The sequence below is a fragment of the Globicephala melas genome, chromosome 6, assembly GCF_963455315.2.
Source record: "Globicephala melas chromosome 6, mGloMel1.2, whole genome shotgun sequence".
In the NCBI taxonomy this organism is placed as follows: Eukaryota; Metazoa; Chordata; class Mammalia; order Artiodactyla; family Delphinidae; genus Globicephala; species Globicephala melas.
The window spans coordinates 9206454-9223807 of record NC_083319.1 but is presented as its reverse complement, the minus strand read 5'-3'; positions in this window follow the sequence as shown (position 1 = coordinate 9223807).

The following is a 17354-nucleotide window of genomic DNA, read 5'->3' as shown; positions in this document are numbered from 1 at the left end:
TAGTTTTGCTTGAAGCCTGTGTCATAATGTCAGTTGCTGCTGCCTTCTTTCCTTTTATGAGGTTCCCAATGTTTCTTCTAGAAAATTACTTTATTTATGCAAGTCAGGTGACTCTTAGACCCAAAACCATTTGATGATAAATAGATTATCATTAGGTGCATATCTTATTGATATTTTGTGAAATGTTACGCCTGTGTTGCAAAAGTTGAATAGTTTTGTCTTTATATATTGCTGTCTTCAGTGTACAGCATGGTTTTACTTAATTGAATGTTACTGTTTAATATTTTCTTCTTATAGAAGAGACCACGGCCTTTTGTATGACATGTTTTAATAAATGTTATCTGTCAACTTTGTAAAAGTTTTGTTTTTCACTGTGGATATATGACCACATATCTTTGTTTTCATTCTGGCTTTTGCCACCTGAGAATAAAAGTTATATCGTGGCCTTTTGACAAGTAAATGCCAAATAGACAGCCCGATCAAATGGGTAGCGAGTGATCATTTGCTGTGTCAGGCATTTATGACGATTAACTCACTTAAACCCCCACCAGCCCCATCAGGGATTTAGGTGTGCTGGTTATTCTCTGTTTGCTCCTCCAGATTCCCTCCCCACCTTGTGCTTCGCTTTGGAGACTTGCCCCTCTGGACCCGTCCTTCTGGCTTCTGGTTAGGATCTACCAGAGACACGCTGGGAGGAGCTAGGCGGATGGGAGAAGCAAAAAGGCAGGGCATTCACTCTCCCGGCTCCTTTCTGCCAGGTGTGGGTGGACAGCAGATGGGCTCCTCTGCCTAGGCCCCAGCTCCTGTCAGGCAGCTTCAGGGCTGGGTAGCAACACCCTTCTCTTGTCCTTTCAAGCTGAGGGTTGGTCTGACTCCCTGTTTCGCCGGCCCTCGGGGGCTTAAGTGTCCTCATAGGAGTTCCTTAACCCCCTGCCCGTACCCTTTGTAAATAGTCCCTTACGAAACTCTCCTCAGTCCCCCCAGCTGAGTATGGATCTGTTTTCCTGCCAGAACCCCAGATGATGCCTTGGGTATACTCGTTTCACATGTGAGCCTGCTGTGATTCAGAGGAGGTAGGTCTGTTACCAAACGTGGTTCTGCGACTGTGGGGTGGAGCTGAGATTCAAAAGCAGTATTTCTGGCTACAACACACGGAGGTGGTTTTTCCACTGCTCCGCAATGCCTCCATGCTCTTTAGTCGGGTCTCTGCTTCACCTCACTTTCCCCTCCCCTACTCCCCTCCCTCTCCCCCCCGCCCGCCAAGAAAACCCTCAAGAGGCAGCAATAGTGCTCTTTACAAGTGCCGCGGGCACTGTGGGCCCCACGTATTTCCTAACAACAGCTCATTACCAGAGACACTGCTTGTTTTAGACCAAACTTAACCATCTTCCCACACAAACCTTCTGTTGCCACTGTTTGTTGTGAGGGTCCCCCCCCACTGCTGATTTTGAAGCAGCGGCAGATTGCCTCAGCTAGCTCAGCCATTCTCTGTATGGGAAGAAGTCCAAAAGAACCATTTCTGCCCTTTTTTTGAGGTGGGGCTGGTCCACCCTGACCAAGGGCAAGCAGTTCAGGCGCTGCAGCATGGTGACCCCTCCAACCCCTACTTTTACCCTTCCTGGGTACCCTGCTGAGGCCTCTGGTTACCTGCAGTCCAGCCCACCTAGGAAGCATGTTTTCCCATACAGCTCCTGCAGGGGCAGAGACCTCTGTGTGTGAAGATGAGAAGCACCGTTTCTTATTGAGAGAAAGGAAAAAGATGAAGTGGCTCATTTGTATTTGGGAACAGAAGTGGGGTGGAATGTGAGGGGTGTTATCCAGATGGAGCATGTAACACCTGTGCAGTTTATTTAGATTTCCTCATAGTTAGATCAGGGACTGCTTCCCACCAAACCACCGAAGCATTTCTTGAGAACAGTCTCCGCGCCTGGGCACCTTGGAGGGTGTACAGCTCCAGAATTTGCCCACAGTCAATGGACCAGTTAGCAGGTCAGCAACAGGAAATGAGGTAAGCTTGTTGAACTTATTCTTTCTCAGTGCAGAACATGAAAGATAAGAACTCTGTACCCTTCCATCTCTATCTTGTGTTCTTTTTAAGAAAACTTGCTCAGTGTCCTGTGTTTAGAGTATGGTGAATGAAGATAGGAACAAATGGCATTTTTTTCCCATAATGAGAAATCAGAAGGGGAGTGAAGGTGGAGAGAGAAGTCTTATAGTCTTTTTCTGAACTGGTTTTACTAGTTCGAATCAAAACAACCATCTGATTTTATAATCTTCCATCACTTTCTTGTCCCACTGCAAGTAACTTGATGCCATTACAGGAGAGTCACAGCTGTCCTTCAAGGGAGTATGTGGGCGCTATAAAACCAAGATAGTTCATAAGCAGTATTGTAGGTAAATAAACGTTATAAAAATAGTGGGTTTTAGACCGTAGAAATTGTGCGTTCTATTTTTTTCTTCCTCATATTCCAAAATAAAACAGTACTAAAGCCATTAAATGTTTTTATAACTTAATGAGATACTTGTTACTCCCCAGAGTATAATAGTCTGTCTAATATAATAGCTAACCTTTATTGATAGAGGCTAAAGGCTGCCTCTAGAACTGCCCCTGTCTTGTTAATTTGGGGTCATCCATGCTGGGATAAAATCTCACTTGTTAGGGTTCTTTGAAAAGCTCCTCAGCTGCACAGCACTCCACTCATGGTGAATGGACGCCAATCTGTAAACGCTCCTAGAATTCCTGCAGGATCTGGCTGAATAGAAATTGAAGGCTTTAAAATGATAGCAGTGACCTTGAACCAGACTAGAAAGGATTACTTCTTTACCTCATTTATATAGTGTGTCATGATGTGTGAAATATCTTTCGTCTGCTCACAATATGAAGATACAGAGAATTTTTCTTGGAGAGTTTTTTTTTTTAATGCAGTTCTATATATTTGTTGGGCTCTGAACACCCACTCAACCCACTGAACACTGTACCTACTTCAATAGGTGTAAGAAGAATTGAGGTTGCAGACTATAAATAACAGCCCTAAGTGAAGGTCCATTGCATGCTTAACATATGCTAAGTATTTAACTTGCATTAACTCATTTATTCCTCATAACAGTCTGTTTCTCCCAGGCCACCTTATGTAGCAGGAAAGGATGACAGCTTCCTATTTTGCTGGGGAGATGCTTTTTCTTTCCTCCTCAGAAAAAACCCTCTCTAAGGCCTTACCTCCTGGGCCAGGAGGGATGTCTGTGTCTGAGATATGCACAGTTGTCCCTCTCCACCTGCAGGGCACTGAGCATGGCTTCTAACGTCGGGCAGCAAGGACCTAGGCCAGATTATCCTGGTACACTTAGGTGGTGGGTGACTCACTGGATGTCCCTTAGGTTCGTGCACTTTGCTGTCTTTGGAGAAATAGAGACTCCATCCAGAGACTACTCCAGGCCTGGCATCAGTAGCTCACCCTGCTTGAACTCCTAGGGTTCAGGAAATAATGTGAAGAAATTAACCCCAGGAATGGAGAGTCCAGTGATTTTCAAACTGGTAGAAAAGTCCCCTCAAGGCCTATGCCAAGAAAAGGGGAGGGGAAAGGAGCATGACCCCCCTCCACCTTCCCACCAGAGCAGCTTTAATTTCACCTAGTACAATCAACCAACTGCTTGCTCCTTTTTTTTTTAATTTTTGCGGTACGCAGGCCTCTCACTGTTGTGGCCTGTCCCATTGCGGAGCACAGGCTCCGGGCGCGCAGGCTCAGCGGCCATGGCTCACGGGCCCAGCCGCTCCGCGGCATGTGGGATCTTCCCGGACTGGGGCACGAACTCGTGTCCCCTGCATCGGCAGGCGGACTCTCAACCACTGCGCCACCAGGGAAGCCCTTTTTTTTCTTCTTCTTTTTTTTTTTGCATGCTTGCTCCTTAACAGAGTTTACATTTATGTGGGCCTACTGAGTTCCGCACTGTTGTAAGCACTTTTCATGGGCTGACCCTTCACCTTCACACCCACCTTGTGAGGCAGGTGCTAATGCCATCGCTGTCCAGCAGGAGGACACTGACAACAGCCAGGATTCAAACCCAGGCAGCCCGAGTCCTGAGCACCTAAGCTACACGTGCTCTGTTGGGTTCAGAATGTCCAGAGTAAACCCTATTCTGCCTGCTGGTGCCCTGGGTGTTAAATTTTGAATGTAAGTAACCTAGAGAGGGGTTCCAAAGGCCAAGGGCTTATCTGGGCCCCTTGACCACTGCTCTAGTGTTTATCTCCAGGAGACCGGGTCTTGGCACCAGCAGCACCTGCTTATCTCTGGGTTGGTGGGCCCCAAGCAGGCCCACTCTGTCCCCATCAGCCTCTGGGACAGGTACGCCCTCACAACAGCCCCCGCGCCTAACATGGTCTCCTACCACCTGACTGCTCCAAGCCCTCCTTCTCAAGCAGATCTAATCCTGTCACCTCCCATGATCCACCTGACAGGATCTTAACTCCTTAGCTTGCCATCCAAGGCCCTGATCTCACATTAGCCTACTTGTCCAGTCTTATCTGCTGATCTCCACTTGGGCCCTGGCTGCTCTCCTTGGGCTTTTCTTTGTCCTTGCATGAATGATTTTCCCTGCCTTGAATACTCATCCTTCTCTTTTCCATCCACATTCCCCTAACCTTTATTCTCCCGGAAAACTTTGTATTGTTCCAGGCTCTGCAAAAATAATCCCTGTGACGCCTTCCCTGAGCACGCCTGAAAACTATTCACACCACTCTTAGTGATTCCATTTTCATTTTGGACTTAATTCTGCTGTAGCGTTTGTCACTGTATTGTAATTTTATATATACCATCCATTCTTCACATAAACCCATGTCCCCTGCTAGACAGTGAGCTCCTCAGAAACAGGAACTATGTCTTAATTGTCTCTGAGTGGCCATTCCTGGCACAGTCCTGATTAACAGTCAGTAAATACTGCTGAATTTTAAAAATAATAATATATGCAGATTCACTGTTGAATCTTTATCCACCAGTTACAGCCATGGACTTTTTGCTTTGTCAGAGATCTTTCTTAGGAAGTATGGGCACCCAACAATCTTACGAAGGCCGTCTTCCCACTAAATGTCATCTAAATGTTGCTGAAATTGCCTGTTAGCTAAGAATTCTAAGATAAGTATACATCCTCTTTCCTAACCCAAATGAAAGATTTTGTATCTGAGCAGGTACTGAGCTATAATACTGGACACTTTAAGTCAGGCAGAAGAAGGCAATGGGATCTATCAAAAAATGATTTCTGGTAGAGAAAAGTCAGTGTCTGGCTCACACCAGAATGTCAGTAAACAGTTGACTACTTGCTTTGGAAGCAGAATAAACTGAATTGCCATACTCCTTATTAAATATACCAGCCCTGTAGTGAAGAAAAGTGATGAATTTTTTTTTGTCGTTAATTTCTGCTGAGCAGCTTGTTCTAGAACAGGGCATATTTTCAGTGAGATTTTGGCACAGTCTAAAACAGATGGTTACATGTTATTTGGTGCTTCATCTAATACTAAAATTTGTGGCAATTGATTAAGGACCAAAAATTGCTTTTGGACAACATTCAGATTGTGATTGTGGCGATCTGAGCTTTAAGTAGCAATAGAATGTTATAGTTTGGAAACACAGGATCAGGCTAGACAATTGGGCGGGTTATAAGAAATAAACCACTCGTTTTGTGTGAATCGGCTCTGAGAGAGCATGGCATGAGACCTTTCTGACCATCTGAAAGTAGGGCAGCAGTGACCTTGTGACTCTCACAGCAGCTCTGTCTAGAAGGTGTTAAGCAGTTCTGCTAGAAACCGATACAGAAGCATCTCGGAGCAAATAAATGTTCCCAGTCCTTTCAAGTAGAAGGATCTTTTTTTTTTTTTTTTTTTAACATTTTATTTATTTATTTAGCTGTGCTGCATGGCATGCAGGATCTTAGTTCCCCAACCAGGGATCAAACCTGTGTCCCCAGCAGTGGAAGTGCGGAGTCCTAACCACTGGACCGCCAGGGAATTCCCAGCATCATTTTTTAATATTAGAAAAATTTTCTGAGCCCCCTCCCACCATGATAATTGTTGATCAAGAAAAATTCAAAATCGCAAATCACTATTGGGAATTCAGTAATACTTAGATGCATTTATATTTATTCTTCAAAAAGTATATAAAGAAAAAAAAAAGTATATAGTTGAAAAGTATTAATGCAAACATTTGGGATATCTCAAAAGTAGCTTTATATTCTTCCAGGGTCTATTCTTTGATTCATTCATTTGCTTATTTATTTACCAAATGTTTATCGACCACCAGCTTTGGCCCTGGGCTGGGCCTCCAGATGGTGATTCCCTGTCTTCAGAGGTTGTGAAAAGCACTCCAGGAGACAAAGAAATGGACATTTCAGGTTAGGTCCTTTGCTGTTTGTGTCATATAATTGGCTAAATCTTATGAATCCAGGCCTGTAAATAAGATTTAACCATCAACTTTAAGAGAATACTTCTCAAACAAAGCTAGCTGTGGATGTGGTGAAAGCCACTGAGCTTAATTCATCTGTAGGACCAGACCCCAGTTACAACCATTTCCTGTAATAACTACCCTCAATATCACCTGCTTTTCTGGGTTTTAACTCATCACTGTCATCCTGAGGGTGAAAGGGTGAATCCCTATCAGTAATTCCTAATTCTGCCTTCCAGGATTTTCTCACTCTCCCCCTTTTTTCTTCCTAAATTTTAAATTAATTAATTAATTTCTTTATATTTGGCTGTGTTGGGTCTTCGTTGCTGCACTCAGACTTTAGTTGCGGTGAGTGGGGACCACTCTTTGTTGCGATGCGTGGGCTTCTCATTGCAGTGGCTTCTCTTGTTGTGGAGCATGGGCTCTAGGCGCGTGGGCTTCAGTAGTTGTGGCACACAAGCTCAGTAGTTGTGGCTCGCGGGCTCTAGAACGCAGGCTCGGTAGTTGTGGCGCACAGGCTTAGTTGCTCCGTGGCATGTGGAATCTTCCCGGACCAGGGCTCAAACCCATGTCCTCAGCAGTGGCAGGCAGATTCTTAACCACTGCGCCACCAGGGAAGTCCCCACTCTCCCCTTTTGAACAGAACCCTTTTCTCCTAATTTGTCTGCCATAGTTCAGCACGTTGAATTCACAACGACAATATGGATGCTATAGAATAAATCATTAACAGGCTCTCAGAGAGCACACTATCTAGTAGGTAGAGTTATGCTTTCAAAAGGCCTTAACACTATGTGCTGTTCTAGATGCTGGGGATATAGCAATAAATAAAATAGATAAAATTCTCAGCTCTCCTGGAGTTCACATTCTAGAGGCAGATAAGACTGGTAGCTCTCTAACACTAACGAGAATTACCACAAACTTCAACACAGGAACAGGATAACTAGGGAAATGCAGGAAGCCTTCCTAGTGCCATGAGCATCTGAGCAGGGCCTGGAAGGATGGGTAGAATTCTGACTTGTGGAACTGTGGATTGGAGTGAAGAAGAGAACAACCTACCCAGAGGGAAAATATGAAGAAAGGCATGGAGGTGGGGAAGTGTGAGAGGAGCTGTGGAAATACAGTAGGAAAGGTAGGTTTGGGGGCCAATGTGTTACTGTGGTAATGGATGTCAACTACCAAGCATTCATTGTATGCCAGACTCTGTGCTACATTCTTTACGTGCAATATCTCTTTAGGTCTTTATTGCAATCCCGCTTGAAAGGTAAGGGAAAACCAAGGCTCAGAGAGGTTAAGTAAGTAAGTGGCAGAGCCAGAATTCCAAACTAGGTCATCTGACTCTGGAGCCCAAGCTCGCGGCAATTACAACATGTTGGTGCTTGAGGTCATGAAGGACCGCAGATCCCAGGCTGAGGAGTAGGGATTTGATTTCAACTCCAAAGGGCGATGATCAGAGCTGTCAGGAAAATTAACCAAATGGAATGATACGACCCATGACATGTTTGTGCTGCATTCCCTACATGGGCTGAGTGACAAATAACAGCTTGCCAACGTGGTCTCCTGGGTGTGGAACAGGTGCCTGGTGGGAGGAGCCAACGTGAGCCCAGGTAGGTCAAGTTCAAAGTCAGTGCTGAAATGGGGCAAGCTGGACTCCTAGTAGCCTAATGGGGGGCTGTTGTTAACCTAGGTAGGGCCATCTGAGAACAATAATTGCAGAGGCTCCTTTTAAACTTGCTTTTCTCCATGGGATTTTTGCCTCTGGCACACTGATCATGTACCCTCCTGCCATGCGTGCCAGTGAAATTCCAATTAGCAATTTCTTTCATGTAATTCAAGAATTGCTCACCAGTGTCCTCAAGAATGGACAGAGCAGGGACTTCCCTGGTGGCGCAGTGGTTAAGAATCCGCCTGCCGATGCAGGGGACATGGGTTCGAGCCCTGGTCCAGGAAGATCCCACATACAGCGGAGCAACTAAGCCTGTGCGCCACAACTACTGAAGCCTGCGCACCTAGGGCCCGTACTCCGCAACAAGAGAAGCCACCGCGATGAGAAGCCCGCGCACTGCAACGAAGAGTAGCCCCCACTCGCGGCAACTAGGGAAAGCCTGCACGCAGCAAAGAAGACCAGCACAGCCAAAACAAAAAAAGAGAAAAGAAAAATGGGCAATACTCACCCTCTTCTTTACATGAAGGTCACGAGGGGAAGGGTGGTTGGCAAGGAATTTCAAGAACTCCATCCACACACACATTCAATTAAGTTCAATTTTTTTAAGGGACTTCCCTGGTGGTCCAGTGGTTGGGACTTGGCGCTTTCACTGCCATGGCCCCGGGCTCAATCCCTGGTCGGGGAACTAAGATTCCGCAAGCAGTGCGGAGCAGCCAAAAAAAAAAAGGTCAATTCTCTGAAGACCTGGAAGGTGGCTGTCACCACCGCTGTCGTCTTTATCTCACCTAGATGATTGCGCCAGCCTGATCTCCTCACTCCACTTCCTACACACACCTGTCAACCTCACTCTTCCATGTCACCAAGCTGCTCTGAAACCTCCAGAGGCTCCCCAATTCCTACCAAAGTCGGCCCAAACTCTCCAGACCATAGGATTAGACTTCAAGACTTCCTTTCTGGTTTGTTTTCACTATTTCTCCACCCTACCTATTCTACTTTCCAGCTAAATCCCATATTCCCTTGAAATTGCTCTCAGCTTCCCTCTAACCACGAGCGTTACTGAGATTCCCTCTGCCAAGCATGCTCATTATGTGCTCTCCTCCTGCCAGAATCCTGGCCATTAGTCCTGTCCCAAATAAAGGCCATTTCTAACGCCACCTCCTCAAAGAAGCTTTCACTTTTTCCCATCTCGGTATCATCTGTTCTTTCTTTAGAGCCCCTGAAAAATTTAGGACGTGTCACCCCTGCAGGCATCATTTGTATGCACATTGCTAAGCTCTGTGAGGACCAGAAGGGTGTAGAGACCTGCTTATGTCTGTTCACTACACGTCTGTGTTACAGCAGAGGGCCTGGCACCCAACCAGTTTGTTCAGTTGAAGTCAGAGCAGCCTCCTACAGTCTTTAGCAAGGCTTGGGTGGCAGTAGCAAGATGAGAAACTGGAGAGACCAAAATACTCACTGAGATAAAGAAATATCAAATTCTCGTTCTGAAGAGAGCTGAAAATGCATGACACTATACCGTTATTGGTGGTATTTCCTCTTCTAAATTGTCGCCCTGCAAATGCAGATTTTTTGCAATCAGCCCCCCAACCCCCAAGCCAGGAACCGCCTCTGAAATTTCTGGGTATTGAAGGCTGGCTTTGTCACATTCAAGTTGCTCCCTTCCTGGAGGCTGATATGTGCTGACTCACTGAGAGGACCCTGCTGTACCTCCAGCAGCCCGTGAACAACAGTCACAGCCGCAGCAGAGACGCTGCTCCTCGGGGGCCTCTCTCCCCTCTTCGCAAATGGAGGCTGATGATAATTCAGCTGTATTTTCTTTTTGAACTTAGGAAAATGACTAGCTTGTCTGACTTTAAGCACAGTCTCTTCCTTGTTCTGTGAGTGATCTTACCAGAGTCACAAACTGCTCCTTTTAGAAATCCAGACCCCAAAGAATCACCCTGCCTAGGGCAGGATGAACGTCAACTTGTTATTCTACAGAATGTGAATAACACAGTTATTCACATTATTATATTATATTATATTATATTATATTATATTATATTATATTATATTATAACTGTGTTATTATAATAACACAGTTATAATGTGAATAACACTACACACAGGCAGTGTGTCCTGTGATTAGAGTGGCACCTGAGGGGCGGGGATTCTGCAAGATGGAAGGGCAGCCTCAGAGTCTGTGGTTGGGAGCCCCTTCCCACATATGACCCTTATCCGCTCCAGGGGAAAGTGTTACATCTTAAAGATCTTTTCCAGACAACAGCTACGCTTTCTAGCAGCTACTGACCCCTGGCCTCCATCAGAGGTCATGATGATAAAGAACTTGTGCAGACAGTGATCAAGGAAAAAAGCCTGGGTGAGAGGTCCTCCCCTGTTCACTAGGAAAGGGGAGTTTTCTCTTGGTAGAGTTTAATGACCCCTACGGACACAAGAAACCTGGGCAGGGTGTGCTAGTCTTTTCATCGCTCTCTGAGTTGGTTTAAACTTATATTTACCCCAAAGCTTTGCATTATCATTGTGTGATTCAGTCCTGGACCTCAGGATTTCCTGCTGGCCACATGCACTTTTTTTTGGTAACTGAAATATGATCAAGCATAAAAATGCACAAATCATAAATGTACAACTCAATGAATTTTCACAAAATGAATGTACCCATGTCATCAAAAAACATGGGGCTCAAAACTCCCTTCATTCCTCTCTCCGTTTCCTGACTCTAAGCACTGTAGATTAGTTTTGCCTGTCTTTGAACTTTATATGAATGGGATCGTAGAGCACACATACTCTGTGACTAGCTTCTTTGGCTCAATGTTGTGTTTCGGAGCTTTATCCACATTGTTGGGTGTGATTGTAGTTCCCCATATTCATTTTTAATTCCTTTGTTCTGTAAATGGGATGGTCCCCAAAATTGCAACTCAAACTCCATCAGAGTACCGTACTGTATAGCAGACCATTTCAGCTGTGGACTAGATTGTCATACATAATCCTCATCCTACTAGAAACAGCATTCCCATCTGCAAGAATGTGACACAAGCAAGGGAAATGATGGGTATTTGGAGAGACTCCTGGGCCAACATTATGGCTTGAATTTGAACAAGAAAGGGCCATGCTTAAATTTTTTCCTCCAATTCTGACTTTCTGGGTCTCTCGATAGAGGGCTACGGTCAGGCTGTCTTTGGAGTGTGCTTTAGAATTCCAGAGGGTCTTTCTGCTGAGGATGTTTAACTGGGAGAGGGATCCAGAGGCTCAAATTATCAGCGAAACTTAAAGAAGAGCTCCACACATTTCATTGAAAGGAATGGCTGTCTAATGGGTGGGTTTCTGGGATACATTTTTGGTACAAGATTGCTGATGTGTTAATGGAAAAGAGGTTGTTTTAGGTGACCTCTCCCACTGGGAGAAGGAACTTCATCAGTTACACGCTTCCATTGGCACCTGGGGCTTGTTGTTGCTCACTTCTTAGAGGTAAATGCTGCCTGTTTTTCAGCTCTGTGGAAAGGCAGGGTGAACAGCAATTTTGAGAGGAGATTGAAGTGAGAACCAGGTGGGCTGGCATTGTAGGGGATGGCAGCTGGATGCTGCCCACTCAGGAGGGCTCTGTGAATCTATATTCCTACTTCTGAGCCATCTCATCCTAGTGGGAGCCAGCTAGAGCCTGCCATCTTTTTATCCTTCCTTAGTTCTTGGTTTTAAGACATTTATTGAGCTTGGTGCTAGGCACAGGGACCACAGTGGGGAACAAGACACAGCCCCTGCTCTCAAGTCACAGGAAGCCCCTGACAACAGGAAATGCTGGTAACTTCTAAGAATTGTGTGAGAGCCAGACAAGGTCCCTGTCGTTAAGCTGCTTAAGCCTGACAGACGAATCAGCAGATGCCTAGGGCTCAGCGTGATAGGTCCCAGGTAGTTGGACATGATAGAGAAGGCTTAGCAGGAAAATAAGACTTATCCTAACAAACCCCACTGTGGATGGACATAGGAGCTTCTGGCTTTTGCTTGTTTATCACACATAAGACACTTTGCAAAGTGCTTTACAATCATTATCTCATTGTACTACTCCTAACAACCCTTTGGGATCAGAACACTTATCTCCATTTCACAGATGGGGAAACAAGTTCAGAGAGGTTAAGCATCTTACCTTTGTTCAGGGACTTTTGACCAAAGAAACTGTGTTCTTAATTTTATTGCTTGACCGGAAGTTGAGCCACTCCTAACAAGACTTCAGGCCCCAAAGTTCTGCCTAAGACTCCAAAAAGATGAGCGTGTCCAACTTGATCAAAATTCAGGGAACTCAAGGAAAAAGAAACGAGAAGAAGTTTAAAGGAAGAGGAGAATGGGTAGAGGTTACTTTTCTGTATGTCTTGTGAGTAAGGGGAGTGGGTTAAAAAATAAGAATTGTTACAGTGTAAATTGTCAGCTAGGCCAGGCTTCCATGCTGGGAGATAACAAAGGGGCTTTGATTCTCATCATGCAGAGATGAGATCCTCTCTGCAGAGGAGTACCCTGGACAAATGTAACCCACTGACTAGTTTGGCCGTGAGTGCATTTGAAGTAAAGAAGGGGCTAAGATTCCCCAAACTGCTTGAGTCTTGACTGACAAGGAAGGCATCGTCCCCTTTGAACAGAGACTGTTCTTCAGGCGATGAGAGTGGGAGGGAGGGAGGGAGCAGATCTGCTGAAGAGTTTTTCTCATTAAGTGGCCAGAGGCGAAGATTCCACGGAGCTAAGCTCCATGATGAAAGGGGAGCCGAGAATGACAGTGGTTGGGGGAGGACAGGGGAGATCCAGAGGGGTTGGGGAGGGGGTACGGGAGACAAAGCCAGGGTGCACTCCCATGCTGCACCCTCCCCTGCATTGCTGCCATTAGCTCAGTCCCTCCTACATGAACAGCTACTACTGATTCAGCATCCACTAAGTACAAGCCTTTGAAAACCACTTTATTTCAATTATCTCGTGGCATTCCCATAACAACCATCTGGGACAGGTGCACTACAACCACGTCCACCTTACAGATGAGAAACCGAGGTTCAGAGAGTCTGATTCACTTGCCCAGGGTCTCATGGTCTTTACCATGTTGCCCAATCTTAGAAAGGTGGCGAAAAAAGTTAACTGTCTAGTAACAGTGGACGCACTGAGTCTGAAAACAAAGCCAGCCCCATTCTGGGCCAGGGATAGTGGACAGGACCACAGGGATGAGACCAGGAGACAGAGGAGACACAGGAGCTGCCGAGGAGCAGATCCTCGGGGAGCCCAGCAGAAGAGGATTGATCAGAACAGGGCAGGTACACAGGCAAACCCCAGCTCAGTGTCAGCAGCCGGAAGAAGATTAAGGTCAGGAAGGCAGGTAAAGGTGCCATGAGCCCCTGCTCACCCAGCAGCTGTGAGCATCCTCTGGTTTGATACAGAAGTCAGGTAAGAATTTCAAACTGGTATAAAACTTTGTCATCAGGTAATGTACTGTCTTCTCTTTTTTCCCCTTCCCTGTTTATTTTTTCCATAGCCCTTCTCACCATCTAACATACTATATATCTTGTTAGTTTATACCTCTCTTTCCCTGATAGCATGTACACTCCTGAAGGGTAGGGATTTTTTTTTTCCTGTCCACTGCTATATCCCCAGCACCTAGAGCAATGTTTGGCACTTAATTAGCACTCAAAAAATATTTGTTGAATGAATAAATATGCAACAGTCATGTCGCGACAGGGTTTCCCAGGCATTGTGTGCCTCCACTGCCCAGCTGATCTGCCCTGAGTGTGGTGATGTCACCTCCTCCTATCAGGGCTCCATCCTGCAGTCACTGATTCCTGCAGTGTGAACAGGCAGGGAGAGGATGCACGGGGACTCTAGGAGGCAGGATCAAAAACCAGATGCTGAGCACCTTGTTCGTGCTCAGCAAGTCAAAAAAGCAAAGGTCACGGTGGCAGATGTATACACTGACCAAAACTCAATTTACCTCATTAACGTTGATTAAAAGAATGAAAGATGGACTCTCCTCCCTCCTCTACAGTGCCTGGAACCATCCTGAAGCCCCAGGGACTCAGTTCCCAAAGGGCTCCCCTCCATTCTGATTCTGTTGTAAGAAGGAAAAAAAAAGAGGGATTAAAGAGACACCCCCTCTCCAGATCCTCATATTCGAAATCTTTAGTGAAGCCATCAAACAATCAGATGTCGTGACTTTTATTTTTCAACAGCTTTCAACTCAAGAAAGTGCTGAAGTCATGTCTAAGGTCAGTGGAACTATTTGTTGTGGGGAATTTTACTGAGGGGAAAAGTTTCCATCTCCCCGGGCATCTTTTTTAAAGAGTCTTGGTCATCAAAGTCATCCTGCAAAACCCTCTGACTTCTGAGGGAAGGCGAGCAATCCTTCTGGTCTCGTGTTTGATGGACAGGATGTTGGCTTTACATTAAACACATGTGGCAGCAAGAATGCTCTTCACGTGCAGCTTGCTCACTTCGTTGAAATCCAAGGCATGCCTGGCAGGTTTGTGCCTGGTTTAGAACACTTAGAGCTCAATCACCTTTTGAAACCAGGCTGCATCTTTGCAGATGTCTTCACTTTACTGACTTTAGTCAGACATCTGCCTGTGAGAAAATGTGATGTGAGTTACAGCAGTCCACCTCAAGATATAGCTTTCAAGAATGCCATTGATTCTGAGATACACTCTGGATTTATTGACTGAGTTTGGGGCAAAAAACACAACCAGATTAAATATACTCATTGATTGTAAAATGTCTTTCCAGGAATGTTTAAATGTGAACAAGAATGTTTATTAAAAGAGGAAATTCGGGAATGTTAGGCCCCATTTTCAGATGGGTAAGAAAGGGTAAAAAAGATTAAGTGATTCACCCAAAGCAACTCTGAAGTCTCCACTATTCTCTTGACCAGAAGACAACACTGCCTACCACGGTTTGTATGAGCGTTAAGTATGAAACTTTGCGATTAATGGCTTTGATGGAAATTAGGAGGTAAATGCACTGGGCCAAAAAGTGTTATGTATCCGTGTACCCTCTCCTGGAGGGTAGCCACCCTTTTTGATGAGGTAGATGTGTTCTCTGCAGGGACTGGGGTGGATTTCCTGAAAACCTTATTTTTCAAATGAGAACACCCTACAAATGTGGAAGATCTTTCTCTTCTTGCCCATCATCCTTGTGAGTCAAAGGAAGCTGCAAGACAGAGGCTGTTCAGGACCAAGAGACAATTTACACAGACAGGGGGACTCGGTCATAAGCCGTGATGCAGGGAAAAGGGGAAGAGAGGTGTGGGTTCAGTCTCTCAGTTCATCCACTCATTTACTCCTGCTTTGTTTCCCTCAGCAAATATTCACTGCTGCTCATTTAGTACCAGGTTCTCTGCAGGGTGCAGAGGAAATTAAACAGCCCCTACCCTCAAGGAACACAGACATAGAAGCAAAAACTGGTTAGCCGTTCCTTATCTATTAATTCAACAAATATTTATTGAGTACCAAACACTGGAGAAACAGCAAGAAAAGTCAAACAAGGTCTCATCCTCATGGAGTTTACAGGCTAGTGGTGGGGGACACAGATATTAAACTCGTAATTGTACAGGTCATTAATTAATTGCCATTGTGGCTACTACACAGGAGAAGGAGAGAGTGCCAGCAGTCTATTACAGGGGTGGTGGTGGAGAATCAGCAGGAAACCAGGAGAGAGCAGATCAGGAAGAAAGTGACAGTGAGGAAGGACTCCAGAGGCAACACCTGAGCCCAGTGGGTGCCAGCAGGGCTCAGATCAGAGGCAAGCCAGGCCCACCCAGAGGCTGGGCAGGTGAGACAGGAGGACAGGAGAGAGCAAGCTCTCTCTCCAGGAAGTGAGAAAAGGCTTCTCGAAAATGGGTGGAGGCTCTTGAAGCCATCTTTCCTCCCTTGCTTTCTTGCTAACCAAGAATAATTATTGTGTGTGCCGTTCTCTATGATGGTCATATTTACCACTGAGGTCGGTGTCATCACCCTCTATACAGATGACGAGGCCAAAGCTCAGCAGGGCGAGTGCCTGGCCCCACTTCAGATCACAGAGCCCTTGTGAGGCTGAGTTACGGCAGTCCACCTTGTGGGGCTGAGTTACGGCAGTCCACCTTGTGGGGCTGAGTTACGGCAGTCCACCTTGTGGGGCTGAGTTACGGCAGTCCACCTTGTGGGGCTGAGTTACGGCAGTCCACCTTGTGGGGCTGAGTGGGGATGGGGACCCGGATCCGCCTCACTGCTTAGCCATAGCACTCTACTGTCCACCCTTGGCTGTGGGAGGGGAGGCCACACATCGCACCCCTCAGCCTAATTGCCCTTTAACAGATGAAGAAGAAAGGCTCCCATCACACAGGCAGTGAGGACCAGAGGAGTCTCCCAGGAAGACTGCTCTTCCCGGACTGGGTGGAACACCTACTCTACTCTGCAGAGCTGGCCAGGTGGAAACCTGACCCACTAGGATGTTCTATAATAGAAGTCATTGGACAGCGTGGGACTGTTTGGAGAGGCTGACTCCCCCTGCTGGCCCCACACTACTCAGGTAGTGAGACATGTGGAAGGGGCACACCAGTGGGTCCTGGTGAGGGGAGCAAGAGTGAGAAAATCCCAGATAATTCACATAATTTTTTTGTTTAAAGGATATTCGTGACTTACGTGTGTCAAGACTCTGACAGATGCCAACAGACAATAAGCTTTGCCAGACTCTGGGGATTTCAAAGTGGACCTGAGCTTTGGCAGAAAGGGTCCCCTTGTGGAAGCCAGAAGAAGGAGAGGCTGGGATCAGATAACCTGGCTATCGTGACTCTCTAAGTGCTCAGGAATCTGGAATAGATGAGAAGTGGAGATTTGGGCCCTATCTGTCCAAGAAAGGGAAGAAGAGGAAAGGAGGGGAAAGGAATTAACTTTTACAAGCACTTCTACACTATCTCAGTTAACACATGACGTGGAGGGGAGGCTGGAAGATGTGTTTAGCCATGTACCTTGGAAGAAGAGAAGGCAGAACACAGATATTGGCTTAACACCAGCCGCCAATGTTGCATACCTCCATTATGGCAAAACCCCTCCTTGACTGGATGAAATATGACTTTTATCATTTCATAAATACCGCTAGGGAAACTGGGTAACTGTGGAATCAGGCCCATACATCACCCTCTAGACTCTTTTTTGTTTGTTTGTTTTTTGCAGTACGCCGGCCTCTCACTGTTGTGGCCTCTCCCGTTGCAGAGCACAGGCTCCGACCCACAGGCTCAGCGGCCATGGCTCACGGGCGCAGCCGCTCCGCGG